General features: G+C 30.7%; 3 long non-coding RNA genes across 3 annotated transcripts; 2 read left to right on the top strand and 1 right to left on the bottom strand.

Annotated features, from left to right (window-relative positions):
• Positions 1-1,972: 1,972 nt before the first annotated feature.
• Positions 1,973-2,905, top strand: LOC121116357 (uncharacterized). Its single transcript, XR_005863833.2, has 2 exons — positions 1,973-2,273; positions 2,330-2,905. It is a non-coding gene; the product is annotated as an uncharacterized lncRNA (long non-coding RNA).
• A 7,650-nt stretch (positions 2,906-10,555) lies between these two features.
• LOC121116878 (uncharacterized) lies at positions 10,556-12,132 on the top strand. The gene is made up of 2 exons (XR_005863970.2): positions 10,556-11,657; positions 11,714-12,132. It is a non-coding gene; the product is annotated as an uncharacterized lncRNA (long non-coding RNA).
• Positions 12,133-12,391: 259 nt separating this feature from the next.
• Positions 12,392-15,101, bottom strand: LOC121116879 (uncharacterized). The gene is made up of 2 exons (XR_005863971.2): positions 13,718-15,101; positions 12,392-13,680 (listed from the first exon to the last, which is right to left on the bottom strand). It is a non-coding gene; the product is annotated as an uncharacterized lncRNA (long non-coding RNA).
• Positions 15,102-19,366: the final 4,265 nt, after the last annotated feature.

Raw genomic sequence — 19,366 nt, forward strand, 5'->3', positions numbered from 1 at the left:
GAATCTCGACTATAGAATGAAAGCTCACCCCACCCCCCTACATATTAGGAAAATGGAAGTTAGGTTGTTGCAGCAACGTGTACATTTTCTAGTGATTTTCTAGTATTTTTTTAGTGATGTGCCACGAGCAAAACTCGTCAATTGGAACTCGAGTTTTACCAAGTCAATAAAAAAAGACGAAAAACTCGGATCGTGTACCAAAAATGCTAGTAATTACTCGTAACTCGTCACAACTTATGATTCCTTCTTTTTTTTTTTCAAACAGATTATAAAATGTATTTTTATACTCAGACTCATAAAGTTTTGTGTATACATGAGGAAGAAATCTGCTTAATCCGAGCCAATTAAGAATATTAGTGTCACTAATGGGAAACATAATATTACTTATTGGAGACGAGAAAAACCATTTTTAAAATACATACCTTTAATAATTCTTTAATAAATATAATAATATAACTGACTAGTTTGTAAGCGTGCGGAATGTATTAGGGAATGTAACGAGTACTCAGATGAGTAACGAGTATTTAAGCGAGTAACGATTATCCAGGCGGGTAACATGTATAGCTCGCAATTCCTAAAGTACTTTTTATTAGAAACTCCAAAAGTAAAATTCTACTCGCAGCACATCACTAGTAATTTATTATTAATTGGACTAAAGGAAATGTTTATCTGATTTTTTTTAAAGATCTATCAACTGTAATTTACAAGCATATATTAATTCCATTATAATATTTTTTTATTCTTTCTTCTTAACAGCCCTTCAAATGAATCCATGAACTGAAAATTTAACAGAAAAATTATTTCCTTTAATGGGTTTATAACGATCTTCTATCTCCTAAAAAGTTTTTAAATGATACAGGTTGACCTTGAATTTTATTAAGGTAATAACGTATATAATATAAAAATTAAAAACCTTGATGTAGAAAAACATATTATTTTCTTTTTAGAAGGTCATGTTGGTCATTCACTGTTGATACCTTTGGTTGGTCCAGTAACGTAAATTGAAGAAAAAGTACACGTTGCTGCAACAACATAACTTCCATTTTTCTAATATGTTGGGGGGTTGGGTAAGCTTTATATTCTATATTCATATAGACATTCTATACTCGAGATTCTAAAGTTTTCTTAGAAATACGTAGAAATAATTACTTGAAGCGTTGATTCTTTAATTTTTTTCCCCGTGTTCAGTTTCTTAGAAAAAAACCTTTTTTATTTGCTAAATGTCCATTTTGAAGCACCACAGATGACGTCACATAATCATGACCAGGGGCGTTGTTATGTATGTACTAAAGCTTTAAACCATGTAGGAAACGAGCACGAAAACAATAAACAAGTGAAAAATAACTTGGTCGGAATTTACTTTATTTATCCGCTAGGGACATTATTTGGCTATTATTCGTATACTAATAAATATAGCTAGATTTGAGTCACAAGTGTAGAATACTGAGTCTGATTATATTCTAATTCTAGTATTAATAAATAACTATTAAATATAGTTTAGTTATTTTAGTAATAAATTATTTGAGATGATAAGATGAATGTATGGGAGTCTTCCAAGAATGATCGGCTTTGACAACTCTGCAACTTGTCCTTCAAGGTAGGCGAATGAGCTTGGTGACCATATAAAGAGTTATTTTTGAGAATAAAACAATAATTAAATAATATAACTTGAAGCACATATATTTAACTACAGAATATATTAACACTTATGTTAATAGTTATGTACCAAAAATTATAATTAATAGGAATTATAAAAGTTACTATTGTTAGGATTAATAAAAATGTAAAGGCTACATTGGTATGAAGCGCAAATATGGCAGGTGCTAGCTTCATTAAATTTTGTCAGGTGATAGATGATAAAATAGAAGGATAGAAGACTTGAATTTATATTAGAGAAAAATTCCTTCTTCTCCTCCCGAGAACGTTTTTAATATACCTACTAAGATAACAATCTGCGTACATGTAAATCCGGGGTGTCTTTAGCTGGCCCGTTAATTTGTAATTGGTAGTGTAAAGCAAGGTTAATAGAAATACAAGGTTAGACCATCATGTAATCGGGCTTGCTAGAATTTTCAATTTGATGTAATTTGTCTTGAAAACTTTTTTCAAGAATAAGATATATTGGACGAACCCACTCTCATCCTAATGCAGTAGAGGCCATGGATCAATTTCGGATACTCGTAAGAAATTGTTAAGAAAAAATGGTTGTTTAGAATGCTCACCCCAGATCCGAAGGAGACCATGTTTTGTTTCTATGTTTCAACAAATTACAGGTTGTAGTATCACCAATGCATTAATGTATATTTACTAATCCTGCATCTCTTTTTAGGTCCTATTTTGAGCGAAGCAGATTAAGAAGATAACATAGAATTTTATCAAGACTTTTTATGATATAATTTATCCTCAAATCATTAAAGGTGAGATTGAGGAAAATATAAAGAATGATGAAAATACACTAGAACAACCATTTAATGATTTACATTTTCCTAAAATCTGTGAAGATGAAGGATTTATTTATGTTCCTGGATATGTGGCCGAATCGTTGCATCAAAAATTTCCCACTCTAGGGTGTAATACTTCAGCATCTAAGTTCCTCCAAGTCCATGGCTTAAAACATTGTCTAGAGTGGGGGACTACTTCAACCATCGGAAACCTTAATGTAATTTTGCAAAAAAATAAATAGAGAAGCATTTCATTAATTTTATGGGAATGTTTTTGATACCGAACCATATATAATGGATCGACTCATCAGCATAATTGTGGAAAAGTATCCTAAGGAAGAATATGAAGTTATAAAAAAATTATTTGCACTCGTACATTCATTAGACTAAAGTATATTAATAGTAACGTGCGAAAAACTACTCATTTCATTAGTTAAAAAATAGAGACGGAAATTATATTTATATTTTTTGAGGCTCATTATTTAATTTTAAACAATAAACTTTCAAAATGTGACTGCCTGTGCTCTAGCTAAGTTTAAAAACCTTGTCAAGCAATTCCTCGGAAATTGGATGGCCAACATTTTTTTTAAAAGTAAAAGAGTTTTTCTTTAACACAACTGTAATGCTATTGGGAGCTAGATGTTCTTCTTGTGTCAAATCCACAAAGAGTCAATATGATAACTGTTTGACTGTGGATTAATCAGTTCTATAAGGTATTCGTTTTAAGATACTTAAGTTTAATTAAATCATTATATAACAATGCATATTATGATTATTTTTTTTAAATTAATGATCCCTAGTATATGTAATTATGTTGCACTTTATCACAATGACCTATTCTTTAATGCAAATATTCAAAAAACATTCAAAACATTATTTGGAGCGCAGGGAAAATAAATTAAAAAGGAATAAGCCCCAAACTATATATACTGTTGCTAGTGTTGTGTCGGTCCTTATTTATTCGATCCAGTCCAGTCATAGGACCGGTCTTATCAATCCATATGACCGTCAGTGTTTGGGATCAGTCCTTAACTATCGATTCTATGAATTTTTCATAAAAATATCGGGGGTTTATTAAGCCAAATCTATGCACATATCTCGCAAAAATTATTATATTTTTCATTATAATACTATAATATTATACGAACATATTTTATTGTTAATTAGTTATATAATTTATTCTGTTATATAACAGAATAACGAGGTATCGATTTTACCTTCTTTAAGGACCAACAAGTGGGACTAGACTGGACTAGATGAGAGCAGACTGCACCGCAATCCTAAATATGGACCAACACAACTCTGACTGTTGCTCCACTTTGTTAATAATAGATTTTATTTTTTCAAACCCTATTTAAATAATTAATTCATGGAGGTTACGTACTTGGTTATAGGGTCATTCCTGATATCCTCTGCACCTTAAGTAAACAAAAAAGAAGTATCGAAGCCAACAGAGTCTGGAGTAAATTTGATTCTATGGTCGTCGTTTCTATATGTCTTTGGGGGGGAAAAGGAGAGAAGCCGTTCATTTTTTGTTTTTTTTGTTTAGCCATACAGGCGTTCAAAAATGAACAGGAACCAACAACGCCGCTCATTTTCCACTCTATAGCTAGGTACGGTATTTATTAAACCTTTAAAAAGTGTTGAATCAGTCCTTTGACGGATCCCCTTTAATCATCTTTTTCCCCCGCCCCTTTCAGTCTTTTTTTATGAGTCCGATCTATTTTACCATTCAACAGTCCTAAGGAATGGTCAATCGGTCTTTCCGTTCTACGGTCCTAGCTATCTTTTTATTTTATAAGGTCATAGCTAGGATTGAAGTGTATAAGAACTAAGAAAATAATGAATGATAGCTAGAAAATACTTAATAATACGTTCGAGTCACGCATCTCCTACAATATGTACCTTGTCTTTTTGAAAGAGGTTATGATTTATGAAGAAACTTCAGCTGTTGTAATTTCTACAAAAGACCGATAAGGACCGGTCTTAAGACTGACAAACTTTATTAAAATCGAACTGCAAACTTTTTAGTTTCTTTAGACCAATCCAAAACTATTTTAAAACAATTATATTGGTGTGTTTATTCTCACTTTTTTCCCATTACTCATTAATGGTCCTCCACAATTTTAACCAATAATAATTGATCAAAACATTAAAAAAGATTTTTCAACTTGTAATTCAAAATGTGTAATAAATATTTTTTTACAAGTATTTAAAATCTAAGTTAAACATCATAGAAAAATATTCTTGACCATTTTGTATGTAGGTGATGTAACTCTTAAAAGAAACCCTTGAGGCTGATAAAAATTTCAACAAAATAATGAACAAGAAATAGCTTACCTATATAAACATGTTATAAAGAAAATCAAGTAATATCAATGGGCACACTACAAAATCGGCCTCAGAGAATCTATTCTGCTCCTTTCTGTAAAAAAAAAAATGACTCTTAGCTTATGTAAATGTTATGTTTACGGGGATAACATGTTTTTACAGAAAGGGCATTATTCATGGGCAAGTATTATAGGTGTGGCGTCATATGATATTAGAATTGTGATGCTGAAATTATTTTTTCTCGATAATCTCAGGTTTTAATAAATTTTGGACATAATTTAGTCCATTGATTACTTAATATCTGGATAAACTATTAATTTATAAAATCACTCAACCTCTCTGTTATAGTCATTACTGTTTTGATTCAATTAATTATTTTATTATATCGTTTTGGTTAAACATGAGTTACTTAATGTAAAGTAATCGATATAAAAAAAAAAAGATTCATCAAGAGATGCTCTTCTCCAATACAAGGGAAATATGATGAACTACGACGGAACTGGTAATATAATATCTATCTAGTGGATTTTCCCTCAAAAAGTGTCTTCCTTTGATGAGATTTAATAAAAAGTCCTTCCTCCATCACGGATAGTTTTTTTTTAAATATACAAAGATATATTATATTTTTCTTTCAGCTGTTTGCAATAATTTTGACAAATTTACTTTCATATTATTTAAAGCAGCTGACATTTAGTATTATGAACTCAATATTGTATTATATAGGATTTGTTTTTTATATTAATTTATATAAATCAAGGGCCTTCCTTTAAAATTCGTGTCATTTCATACTCTGTCATTCATTTTGATAAAAATATCAATTCAATGTATATAATATTTAAAAACTTTTTCCTAAATAATAAGTAACATTAACAAAAAGAGAAATATGTTTTGTTTTTTTCAAATTTTGCCTTTCCCTTTTGACAATCCAGGTTGAGACTGGATAAAAAAGCTGGTCGTCCATGCTACCTAATAAAAAAGATATGGGATTAGAAAATATATCTGCAAGGAATGGAAGGAAACTCTATATAAAAAATTGACTGTTTCTTTGAACAAAATGAATCATACTTGATAATTCCTTATGAAGTATTCTTTCAAGTTTCATACCCAAAAAATGAAATTTTCAGACAAATATTTTCATCTTTCCACAGCTCCATAATTAATTCCTTACGTCTCTGGACGATAGGATAAGTCCCTTTCTGCGTGTTCATGATTCATCGCTTCTTAACAAAGATGTAGTTTTCTCTATTATAATTATTTTTAATGGAAGAATGATTTATTATTTATTTGAAAAGCTCTATTAATGAAGCTACTTGTCAATACAGATGTTAAGTAATCTATTTCTACTCAGAGGTTTTCAATTAAAATTCTAAGTTATGATTGTACAATCTCAATTCAAATTTAAGACGACTAAAAATAGTAAATAATGATCATTGTATGCTTTTCAATCGTAAGCAAAACTTTTCCAAATAGTTAAAATAAAGTAGTTGATATAGGAACAATTTTTTTCGACCAATAGCGTGTCTTAAAATTTATATGTCATTGTATATATATTTTTTTTTTCAAGGACTACTAAAGACCATGATACGTTGTCTCTAAGTATCTTGCTAAAGACAAGGTGACTATATATATACAGAAGATATTGACCAGAGTCCTATAAGAAGAGTTACGTCACGAGATTTCAGCGTCCCCCTGTGACAGATATCAAATGGCCCAAAAGAACTAGAATAGATTAAATGAATACTAAAAAAAATAATTATTGAGCTTACATACACGATTAATAATTATAAACAAATTGAATAATTTCTTTAATTTACTTTATTTTGCAAACACATTCTTCAGAAAGTAAAAAGTAGCTATTCTATTTTCTTTAACAAAGCAGTTTGTATTACTGCATTCTTATCCTAACATACACAGTGAAATATCAAATTTAATGAATTCCGTTATTGAGTTTACATTTTTTATTTTTTTATTTGTTTGATTTGATTGTCATAAGATTTGAATATAGCTTCTATTTTCGCAAATTCATCCAAACAGTTGTTGGCACAATAGACAATAGGCATATAGTTCATATAGACATATAGTTCCTCAACGAATCTTAACTGAATTGAATTCTCGATGGTTTTATTAGACCTAAAGCGAATTTTGGAATGTGAAGACTTGTAACTTAATTGCATTAATAGGCGGATTTCTAAAGACTTAAAATTTTTCTTTCTCCTTCCACTTCTTCTTTATTTCTATTATTTCTGCTAATGAGACTCTTAAGTTGGATTTGTAGGTTGGTATTACTCACGTGTCCAAAGACTCTCAACTTCACTCGAGCTTATCTCTCAACTCTACTAGTTGTTTTAAAAATTAGTTGTGAACAGTTACGTTTTTGAATATGAATATATTTTACTAAAACTAGGCACAAAAGGACAAATTAATTAATATGTTACCACTATAAATTACTGAAAGATAATTCAGAATTTTTTTTGGATGAAGGACAATTTTTCCCTTAAAATATATCTTTTCGTTTTTTAATGGAATGTATTGAGTATAGTTATAAAAAATCTCATCATTACATTAAAGAACTTTTTTGATATATGACCAAAAAAATCTACAACCCTCATCACATACAATTGTTAATGTGGAACTAAACTCTGTTATTTCGTAGATTTGAATAAGATACATGTTTGAAAATAAGTCATTTGATTCATCATTCCTAATTTTCATATATAGTTTAACAGCGAAGACACAAGATAGATATACTATATCAGAAGGTGAAACTAATCCACCTCTATTATTCATGTTTAACAAATTTTCGTTTAAACAGTTGAGCTCTAATAAATCGCTCTCGTCATTTGATAGATCAAAATTTGGTGGCGAATCACTGGACTTTAGTAACTTATGACATTCTTTGCATTTTGTCGCTTTAATAATGGATCTTGCTATATATCCGGATATATAAAAGACGACTCCTTTGACATCGTGGAAAATAGTGTCGTTGATGTCAATATTCGGAAGGGCTTGATTCACAATTTGTGCAAATTGATACAGATCTTCAACTTTAACAGAAGAAAATTTTTGTTCTTTTATAGACATTTTAGAAAGTGAAAAAAGACTCAAAAGTCTAAAAAAAAATTCAACTTCTAATGATTGCTTTATTGAAATATAATAAGTTGCTCCTCCAATCTGCCGATATTTTGAGAAAGGAGCTTCGATAGGATCAGAATTAATCTTTCCTAGAAGAACATAATCCATTCCTTTGAATTTTAATAAATATATTGAAAGTTCAATCACAATAGCCAACGAATGTTTCAGAGTGTAAAAAGTTAGTTATCCCATTCACAAATCCAGTTGAGAAATTGTTTTAACGTTCAAATTAGATGAAAAATCCTTCAAATAACGTACCGTTGGTAAAATAAGAAGGCCTTCATTAAACATGTATTTATATAAAGCGGGTGAAATATTTTCCCATACAGAAACAACAGTCAAAAGAGTAGGAGAATAGTGTTTTCCTCTGTTAGGTTTTAATACCAAACGAGACTGTTCCATGAGAAAATTGATTGATTTAGCGATATCATCCTCAACATCTGAAAGAATATTCAAAATAGCTTCAGCTTGTTTTTCAATGTATTTAATTGGATCAGGATTCAATACTTTGGAACAGGTATTGATTTTTTTAAGGCACTATATCACTCACTCACATTTCGAATGATAGGTTAGAGTCTATGACGAAACTAAAGACAATGGCTGGAGCTTAAAAAAATATTTTTAACTATGTTTATATTAGAAAAAAAAAATGGAATTACCTAAACTTGGTTCTGAATAAGGAAGTACGTTAATGAAGTATCTTCGGAAATAAAAAGTACACTTGATGGAATATTGTACCATTTAATTTTTTCTTTTAATTTATGCAAGGTAGAAACATTATCAGAATTTATCAATTCCTGGCTTATATGATTAATTTAATTAATGAATTCCAATGTAACAGATACCAGTAAATATATTGTGCCTAAGTTCTTGGAATTGTTATTTTCCATTTATTTATCATATCTATATTAGTTGGGAAGCCATGCAATGTGATTTTCGAATTTTAGTTTCTCTATTTTTATTTGATCGGTATCCAATTCTACAATCCGGAACAGTGCATGTGCTATTTTTACCCATTTTTTAACTTGCAATGAGTATTGAAAATGAAATGAGGATAAATGAATGACTTAGCATTTAATAATATACTATATCAACTAATAAGAAACTCAATAGCACGTAGTTCTTGTGGAATACACAAGCTCGTTTTTAGCTTTCAAGTCCTTGAGTAAAAGATGTCTTTGGGTATATACAAGGTAAATAGAAATACACGGTTATACCATAACTTGTGTACGACTGATGTTTGACTTCCACCAAGCTTTTAATATTGACATCATAGTAGACGAGTGGTTGGTTTTTTTTTTCAAAATCTGTTTTTCTTGCCCAGCAGTCGGTGCGATACATTAAATTAAAAATTCTAACAATAGTGACGTCATAGACTATGAGTGGCTGTGTGTTTTTTTCAAAAACGGCCTTTGTTGCCCAGCAGTCGGTACAATATATAAGATTGAAATTTCTAGCAGGCCCGATTACATGAAGGTCTAAGCCTGTATTTCTATTAACCTTGTATATATATTTTCTGGATAAAAATAAAGTTAAGTTTATTTTTTTTGTAAAATTATTTCGGGCCTAATAGAAAGGTGTTTTGGGGGGTATAGACAACTTGCTGGTGGAAATTACTATATAAGTTATTGACTGTTTTTAGATTGAAAAAAATAAATCGTGTTAGCCTACTTTTAAAATCAATATCATCAATTTTAGTCGATACAAAAGAGTCTAATTGTACAAGTGAAGAAGATGTTTCGAGATTTATCAGCCTTATATCTTCCAATTCTGAAATAAAATTTGATTCACTTAAAGATCTGGACTCGCTCTTTTACTTTGAATATGGGTATGTTACTCATTCTATTTTAAAAACGTTAAATCGGGAGTGCTGCACCAAGTTCTTATCTTCGGATGGAAATATTACTTTCTCAATGGATGAATTGTGAAAATATCAAGAATGAGACTCTTTTGTTAATGAATTTAATAGAGGTGGTCTAAAGAAGCCCAGTTTTCTTGGAGGGCATCTCTATGAACGGTTATAACATATTTTTTTGAAATAAAGAAAGGCGAAATATTAGTTTATCTATGGCTACTCCAAGAAGTGTTTTTTGAAATATCCACGAAGATTTTTTACTTTAATCAAACTACAGCAGAGTTTGAAAAATCTTAATGCTGTAATAATCAAATAAGCTGCTCTTAGGAGCACTTCTTTAAATCAAATTGCATCAGAAATGTTTAATATATTTGCTAAAAAAATTGTGTTGGAAGGAAACAACCCTCTTCATATAAATAAAAAAAGCAAAAGTGCAAAAATTCTTCTAATACTAAAAAAATTAAAAAACTGAAATCAGATTGAATAGTGAATTAGTTCTTCTTTTTTTTTCAATCTCATTTGGATAATGTAAATAATATATTTTTTCTATCATAAAATTATGTGTTAAGTTTTCAATCAAAAAATTAATTTTTCAGCAGTTTAAAAAGGGTAATTTATGACTTATGAGCTGTTAAAATTTCAATTTACTGTATTTACTTTATTAATATTATAAATCCATTTGCATTATAGTAAAAAAAAAGCGCACGCCAAAAGAAGATATGGTTCCATATTCATTTTCTGTCATAAATACAGAATATTATATATTTATATGTCGTGTCAGTACGTTAAAGAAAAAAAACCGAAAATTAACGTGGTAACCCTCACAATTTGAAGAATGTTTGAGAGTAGAGCAGCTTAGCTGTAATGACGTTTTATTAGATTGGCTGCGAGTAGCCCTGAGAGAGATGGAAAGAAAGAAAAGAAATATGACGTATGACACAACCTCTGAAGCTCCCCTTTTCAGTTAGTTATTCAAAGGATATTGTTTATTACTGTTGTGATACTTAGGACTTTTAATAATGTCATTAATTACATGTGTGTGACTCGTAAAAAGTAAAAGAATCAGTTTCTAAACAGCAGCAAGTCTTCGGTAGTCCTTATTTCTTCCTCAAATCACGAGATGGATAAGTATCTACTTAATTGTCGTCATATGGGATTCAAGATGTCAAATTTTACTCCGAAACAGCAAGGGTATTTCCTTACTTACAGTGGCAAAGGATATCCCCCTCCATAGAGAAAGACTTTAATGAGAGGAAGATGAAAGACACCAATCTGATCCCTCATTAGTTTGGATGGTCTTTTCTGAACTTTAAATTCATCCAGGAGGGATAAAATAATCTATGTTGCTGGATGAATTTCAGGATCATTAGTGCATGAGTTTTCCTAATTTACATACTACAACCTCAACATATATGATTATATCTGCAGTATCTTTATAAATGATCAAACACGTTGCTGTTTTCGAGGAAGAGTTATGAGCATAAGCGTACGAAGATATATCAAATTCTATTCATATATAGCCTTATGAAGTTATAGGGATTTCCCAGTGGTCCGACGGGATGATTTCCCTCGCCACTAATGAAATAAGCCTGTCAATGGCCTAATCCTAAGTCATTTTACTCAACCCATTAATTCCAAACCTTACTCTCATCCTTTGGGCATGACTCCAAAAACTTTGCAAACGCAACGTTCATATGGCAACTCCTTTTCTCGTTTCCTTTACTGTTGATCCCATCATTGACTCGGCATAAGCCTCATATCAATATATTTTATTAGTCTTGATTGATAATGTCATAATAATATAAATTTGACATTTCAACTTTTTCAGATAATTAAGAATTAAAAGGAAAGAATTAAGGAAAAACGAAAAATCCATTGCTGAAGGTTATCAGCTTATGGTATTTGTGAGCTCCTTAATTTGAAGCATTGTATTAAGATTATTATTAAATTTCAGATTTAGTGTTTCTGAAATCTTTATTTAAAATAATAGATACTGTGACTGGTCAATTTAATGGCTTGTTCGAACTTCATATAGTTATTAAGAAACTTACGATGACATTGCTTCAACCATATTTCAAGAAAGTTAGATGCCAATTCAGAATCCAACCACTAAGAAGTATGGATACCTATTATGAACGATCGGAACAACGGAATAGAGTCCAATTAAACGAAGCTTTTTGTCATTTTAAAATTGTTAATATTATATTAATTCAACTATAAACCTACTATAGTTTGTTCTAAATAGTCTCTAATTATTTGATTTTAAACCGCATAACCTAACCAAATAAGGAAATTTGTGTTTAATATAGTAATGATTATTTTTTGTACTTTTATAATACAATTTTTAAAAAATGAAATATATTTTTTAAATTTCTTGTTGGTTGTGTTTGATAGTTATTGTATAATAAAGTTGTTTTTTTAATATGATTTTATAAAACAATACCTAAATTACTACTTTTCAAAGCTCTCCATTTTTGCTAGGAAATCCATGAAAAAAAGCTTCCAATGCTCTTCAACATCTTTTGAAGCAACTTTTCCAATTTTACAAGATAAAACTATTCATGTTGATGGCATCTATTTTTTTAAAAGAGAATTACTGTTATCAAATTAAGTATAAAATGAATTTAGAAGATTTATACGGATAATTATAGTCAGTTATATTTATATTGTTTATATATATTTACATTAATTTTTTAAATCCAAAATATTCCAATATAATGGATTTGTAGCTCACTCCCTGTTTAAAAATTAAAATTTTATTTTATTTATTTATCTCATCATTCAATGTATTTATGAAGGACTACTAAAGAGTTAACATCTTTTTCATTCGCTAGTATTAATAGAAAAAAGTAAGTTTCTGAGATTTCGTTGACTTATAAAATTTCCACTCATCTATATATCTAGTAATTCATGTATAATGGTAATGCTCTGAACCAAGGTACGGAGAGAGTTGATCTTATACTCAAAAAAGTATTGTTTGCAGTTTATCTATCGAATCCTAAGTAATTGACACGTTTTTGGTACATAATTTGCGTTGATACTACTAATAATTTAGTTCTTCTTAATTGCAAAATTTTTATAGCCAAGAATCGGTTTCAATATTATGAAGTGCACCATAAATAATTTCCATTGTCATCGTTGAGACATACAAAATTATAAAAACGTTATTGAAATTTTTATTCGTCACATATTTACTCGAGTTTCATATAAACATAAATGAAATTGATTACTGTACTAGTTAAAAATAGATCTTATGTTAATTTGATAGTTTGTAATCTTGCTTTAAGCATGTTAAAATAATAAAAAAACTGTTATCATATAATGCCACTAATATAAATATTTTCAAAAAAATAAAATAAATTGTGTTTATTCAAAGGCACTATCCATTGTACTTACAAGTCCAATATTAGTTATTTTTTCACAGAAGAAAGTATAATTTGTTTAAAATAAAAATAAATCTAAAATTAATTAACAATATTGTATTTCAAAATTATTTAATATTTAAATAAAAGCTTTTAAAGGGTAAATTAATTGATAAATATTATTTGATCGCTGATAGTTTATGTAAAAATATATGGAGTTACGACGAGAATTCTAGATTTTTGGCATGCTATCTTTGTATTTATAGAACTTTAGTCGAAATGATGTTCAAAGTAGAACAACACAGTAAAACCCAAATTCACGTAGGAATTTGAAGCTGTATACAAGTCATAAAATTAATTCCAATTATGAACATTCCAATTTTACTGGAGATATAACCAAAATGCTTGTCTCCTACAATATTCCACTCTATATCGTTAATTATCCAAATTTCGTTAAGTTTATGGAAATTTACACTGGAAAAGTAATTCCCTCTCGCTTCTCCATCACCAAGTCAATGGAGTCTCAAAGTAAAGTAGTGTTGACCAAGATTTTAAAAAACTTAAGGGGAATTATATATTTCTTGTATTGTACTTACTATTGATACTCGATAGCAGTCCATGACTGGAGTGTTGGTTGGTCCTTTAAATGGTTATTTTTTGGATCGTCCTTATTTCATTAATTTGGAAGGTATCCAATGATTACAAGTGTTGCTTTAAAAAGTAGCAGCAACGTTCTTGTCTCTTATTTCAGAGGCGAAAAACTGAAGGTTTTCATTACCAACGGAGCTTCATATTGTATTAAATCAACCGAAAACCTTAAACAACATTTGCCAATCATATTGCATATCTTGCTCATAGGCTGAACAGAATAGCAACGCTCTCCCCTGATTTCTTTTAAAATACAAACACAATCATCTCTGAAGTGAATATACATGTGTGCGCGTCTAAAACTGAACACTCTGAAATTTTTAAAAATAGTTAAATAATTCTGTAATTTTTAAAGTGGTCGACGAATTAATTTATTTAACATGAAAGATCTTAGACAAATGTCTATTCAATATGGCACCCCATGTTCTTCAATAGCAACTCCAGCCTGGACCGAAACTTTCTGCATGACTTAGCGATGAAGCTCTGGTCGAGGTTAGCTCAGGCATTCTTGAGGGCAGACTTCAGCTGGTCCTTGGACTTGTATTGGACTCATGACAGCATCCCCTTTAAACGCCCAAACACTGCGAAGTCAAGCGGCAAACAATCAAGCGAGTGAGGCCTTTTTCTTAAGCTTATTGAGAAGAATCTTCGGCCTGTAGGCAAGGCGTTTTCCTTGTCTACAGGCTTGAGGGTTTGACGAGGGGTTCTCTTGTAGACCTTAAGACCAAGATCTTTCCTAACTAGGTGGTCCATGGTCCCTCTGCTGACGTTGAACTCCCTGGAGAGACCATTTCGGACCTTCGAGGCAATGACTTAGATCTTGCGGTCGCCTCAGGAGTCCCTTTGGCTACCACGCTGTAAATGGTGCAGTTCAGAACCTTGGCAATTTCAGTGGGAGTTTTTTGCTGTGCGGAAAGTTCCAAAATTGCGACTCGACGTCTCTCAATATTATCGGCTGTTGTTTCACTGTTGCTATTTAGATTTTACTGGAGTTTTGTTTATAACTAGTCAAGACCCTTGCCTCGAAGTATAAACAGGTTTCAACTCAATAAAATCACGAATATGTGCATGACGTAAAATTTAACGGAGTGTTCAGTTTTAAACGCCCACACCTGTATATATTTTTTTAATTCAGGTGATCTAAAACAATTAACTACTACGCCAAGCACTACAATTCAGCCAAAGAGTATATTGATGTTATGTATGGAAACTATGATGCAATCTATAAGACAAAAGATGTTTTGAAGAATGATCCACTTTGTAGGAAATAATATTTATTCAACACAATTTAAATCAAATCCAGGTAACCAAGAAAGCTTTGAAAGAGAAATTATAGCTACTCCCAAGTGTAACTATTGTAGAAAATCTATGCCAAGATATTACGCTTGAATCTTTCAAAATTAATGTCTAACGCGTGAGGATAGGTGCTGGTGGAAGGGGAGCTTGGCATAAAGCAGTAAATTTACTTTTTCTATCACCTGACTTAAAAGATACTTTCTTCACTTCAGAGATGAGACTGTTTGTACTTTCGAAATAATCAGTGGAAAGTGTTGCTATTCTGTTCAGACCATGAGCTAGATAAGTGATATACAACATCATTGGAAAATGTTGTTTAAGGTTTTTGGCTGTTTTAATACAATATGAATCTCCGTCGGTAATGACAACCTTCAGTCTTTCGCCTCTGAAATCTGAGCCAAGAACGTTGCTGATACTTTTTACATCAACACTTGTAATCATTGGATACCCTCCAAAATTAATGAGATAAGGACGACCCAAAAAATGACCATCTAAAGGACCAACCAACACAACACAAGAAACGTAATGAATTATTGAACTAACAAAACCATATCTCAAGTCAATACATTATCTCAAACTTCTTAACGAAGTAACCTTACACGTTTCTAAAACTTATGAAAATAATCAATACGTAGTTCTTAGTTACAGGTTACTTATTTATATATGAGTAATGATCCTGAATTTTGATATGTTAACATATTACTGTACTTCACCCAAATTCAAATAAAATAAATATTAATTAGGTGTATTATGTATATTAAAATTATTTACTCATCATGAATCGATCTATTCATTGTTTCTATCCGGGAATCCCCTTTCCCCATGTAGGAGTCCACTCTAATATATTATGAAGCCTTTTAGTTTTTCTTGGATGAATTTTCATCCCGTTGTCCCTCGTAGAAAGCAGAGTTCCGAATAAAACTAAGAGCATTTCTCGAGATGGATGATCAAGTTAGAAGTATCTTCCTTTGGTCTCGATTCTTGGAGTACAAAAAAGTCAACTTCTTCAGGTATTCATGAATGAAGGCTTAAAAAATTGTCAAAGTAAAATTGCATTTAAATTTCAAGTTGTTGTATATTTTAGTTTTATGTCTATAACTTCTCATTGTTGAAGTACATAATTAAAAAATTATTAATAATATACTTCAAATTTAGAGTATTTTATCTAAATCTGAAAGTAAATGGATCCCGTCATAGTTTCACCCGTTGAATATATTGATTTTTCTATATGGATAGATAGATTACTACCAAAGGAAAAAGCCAACTCTACTCTGGTATGAAGCTTAGTTTCGTTTGGTTTTCTTCTTCGACTGAATCACTCAGAAAAAAATTAAGGCAATTAACTTTCCCTCTCCTAACAATTTACTTTTAAATAGTTAATGGTATCTCCAGACACCTAAATCGGTAACCAAATGTGGCGATTGAAAAGTGTCAGTTTCACCTTTACAATATTGGATTCAAATAAAGTAGTTCATAGCATAACTAATTTTGGATCGAATTTTTGGTCAGAAGTTCTCTACTCACAACTAAATACTGAACTGATATATATGAGACAAAAAATGGGGGACATAACTGTGATCTCATTCATCCACTTCAGTACAAAGGGTAGAAAGACCTAGCCCGGGGTAGAATTAGAGTAGAGGAGAACATGAGAAAAACTGAAAGAACAGAGCCAATAGTATTACTTCGTTTCTTAAAGAAATAGAATAGACAGTAGACATGAACTAAGTCGACTGTATTAATGTCATATTTTATTAAAAGCGTAGCTATACATTTGTAATCCTGTAATTGTCTTCTCATGGTAATCTAATACACTGAGACATACCTATAAATAGTAGGACAGTCATACATTTCAGATTTAATTAATTCTCATAAGTGTTCATCCAAGATGAATTAACTGGCTAATACAATATCCCTTTCCCAACTAATTTTTAATAGTCGAATGAAGAATAAAAACTGTTACTAGGCAGAAAAAAGAACGGAGGAGGAGGAAGGAAGAGGAAGATTCAAAAGTTTCTTTTTGTATATAAGACTAGTATGATCCTACCCGTTCCACGCACGCATGGGCGGGGACACATTTGGACACAAAATAGAGGTGGTCAAATAATTTAAAAATTCAAGTAAATAATGTCAATCATAACTTATGTTTGCCTATTTGAATCAAATATTAAAGTACCTAATTTATTGCAGAACAATAATTAAAAAACCCAAGAACGATGTATTTTTTTGGGTAGCCTCCTGGGTTTGCTAAAAAAAAAGGTAATGTTCGTCAGAATTACTCTTAAACAGGTATTGTGTACGGCAACAATCCCACAATTACGTATGCATTGAAGACAACCCAACAAATTGCATTAATACCAAATAATCAGTAACAGTAAACAATCAACAGGTAGCTCCGTATCATTCATCTCAGTATGTAACCAAAACCAAATTTATGATAAATAATTTCTTTATTAATGTTTTTTTTATCACAAATAAAAAGTTTATTATAATAACCTTTGTAAATTAAAGACTGATCAACCCCATGTCAATAAACTAACCTAGTCCTAACTTACCTAAAGTAAATATCACTTAATACATGCACCAACTGCATAACTTTAAAATTACTTTACCTCCAAATAAATTAATATCCTGCGTAATATCCAATGCTTCAATAGAATGCTTATGGGTCATAGGTACATCAAAATATTACCAAAGTAATACGTCAAATTAGTTATGACTTATACAATATCACTATTTGCTTTATTGAACAGATTAAATTATCATAAGTGTTCATTTGGATTACAGCAATCCAGGACGAATTAGCTGGTTAATACTATCTTCCTTTATTATTATTGAACAGATTGAATTCTCATAAATGTTAATCCAAGAAGAAAAAATAACTGTTACGATGCAGCAAAAAAACGGTGGAGGAGGAAGGTGGAAGCATATAGACAAGTTTCTTTTTGTGTATATAAGATACAATGGTCAATTATTGCCAGAGGTGGAAACTTGGACTCAAGGCTTGCGACTCGAATTGGAGTTTATTTTGATGACGATTTCACAATCAAAGACTCCAGACCTGAGTTAGACTCCATAGCTAGGTCTTGTAATTCGACTTGGACTCCAAATCTAGTATATTGTGCTCTCGAGAAAAGCCTTAACACTATGGAACCTGTAATATAGTTATGGAATTGAAATGAGGATTTCATGAAGGACTTGGAAATGACTTGATATTTACGTGGACTTGCAGTATAAGGACTTTGTCGCAACTGAGATTAATGCTGTGCTGTAAGCTGCAGGAGTAGAAACGACATTCAAAAATATTTGGAAGCTATGGGTTAAAGATATATGTTGGAATGATTAGACATCTACTAGAATTCAAGTATGGGCTATTTAGATTTTTGAATAAGGACTTTGAAGCATAGTCGGATTTTAGGATTTTTGTTAGGAAGGATGATGTAATATCTGGGGGGGAGGTTCAACTGTTGGTATTGGCGTGGAACTTGTGGTTAAACCATAAATGTCATCGAAATTTGTTTCACTAAAATTGTGTTAACTGCTCGCAAATTTGTCGTTTTATCTTAGATGTAGCACAATTATTTTCTATATATTTTAAACTTTAAAATGTTTATGTAATATAATCCTCAATTATTCTACATTAAAAGATCTCAACGGAAAATTGAGAGCCTTTAATATAAACATCGCAATAGTACAAGTATAAGAGCAGATTTCACTATAACAAATATGGTTGCATTGTTATTTTCACAAAAATCGACTTCCCCTCATTTTATGTTTAGCCAACACATTTGTCAGTAATAGTAGAATGCAAGAATAATCAAAAATAATGTTCTTGAAAATTCAGATCACGCAAAATGATTAAATGTAACTTTTATTTTTACAAATTTTATAAGTCTTCTTACATACTTTCAGAGTTTACAAATTCACTCTTCTCTTTGTTTTTGAAGCCCACGAATTAATAAGTGCATCAATGTCGAGTTGTGGTATGAAATCTTTGTTAAGGCCTATGCAAAAAAAGGTCCGAGTCAGCTTTGATCACAGCTTGGAACATACTCTGTTCATTGTAGAAAAGCTACGCTTTGTATTCAAGTTAATTGAATCTCGGTAACTATTTGGACGTAAATTTAGAAATTCTTTTGTAGGGAAAAATTGTCAGACTTGACCTTTTTGTCTTCTTTTACGATCTTCTAAGATGACGTCAAGCTGTGTTTTTTTTTTCTAGTCCTAAGGTTTGAATAGAACAAGGCACGTAGAAGGACATTTTCTGTATGTGCAAAGAAGGAATTTGTCTTAAATGAGAC

Source organism: Lepeophtheirus salmonis, chromosome 4, assembly GCF_016086655.4.
Source record: "Lepeophtheirus salmonis chromosome 4, UVic_Lsal_1.4, whole genome shotgun sequence".
NCBI classification, from domain to species: domain Eukaryota; kingdom Metazoa; phylum Arthropoda; class Copepoda; order Siphonostomatoida; family Caligidae; genus Lepeophtheirus; species Lepeophtheirus salmonis.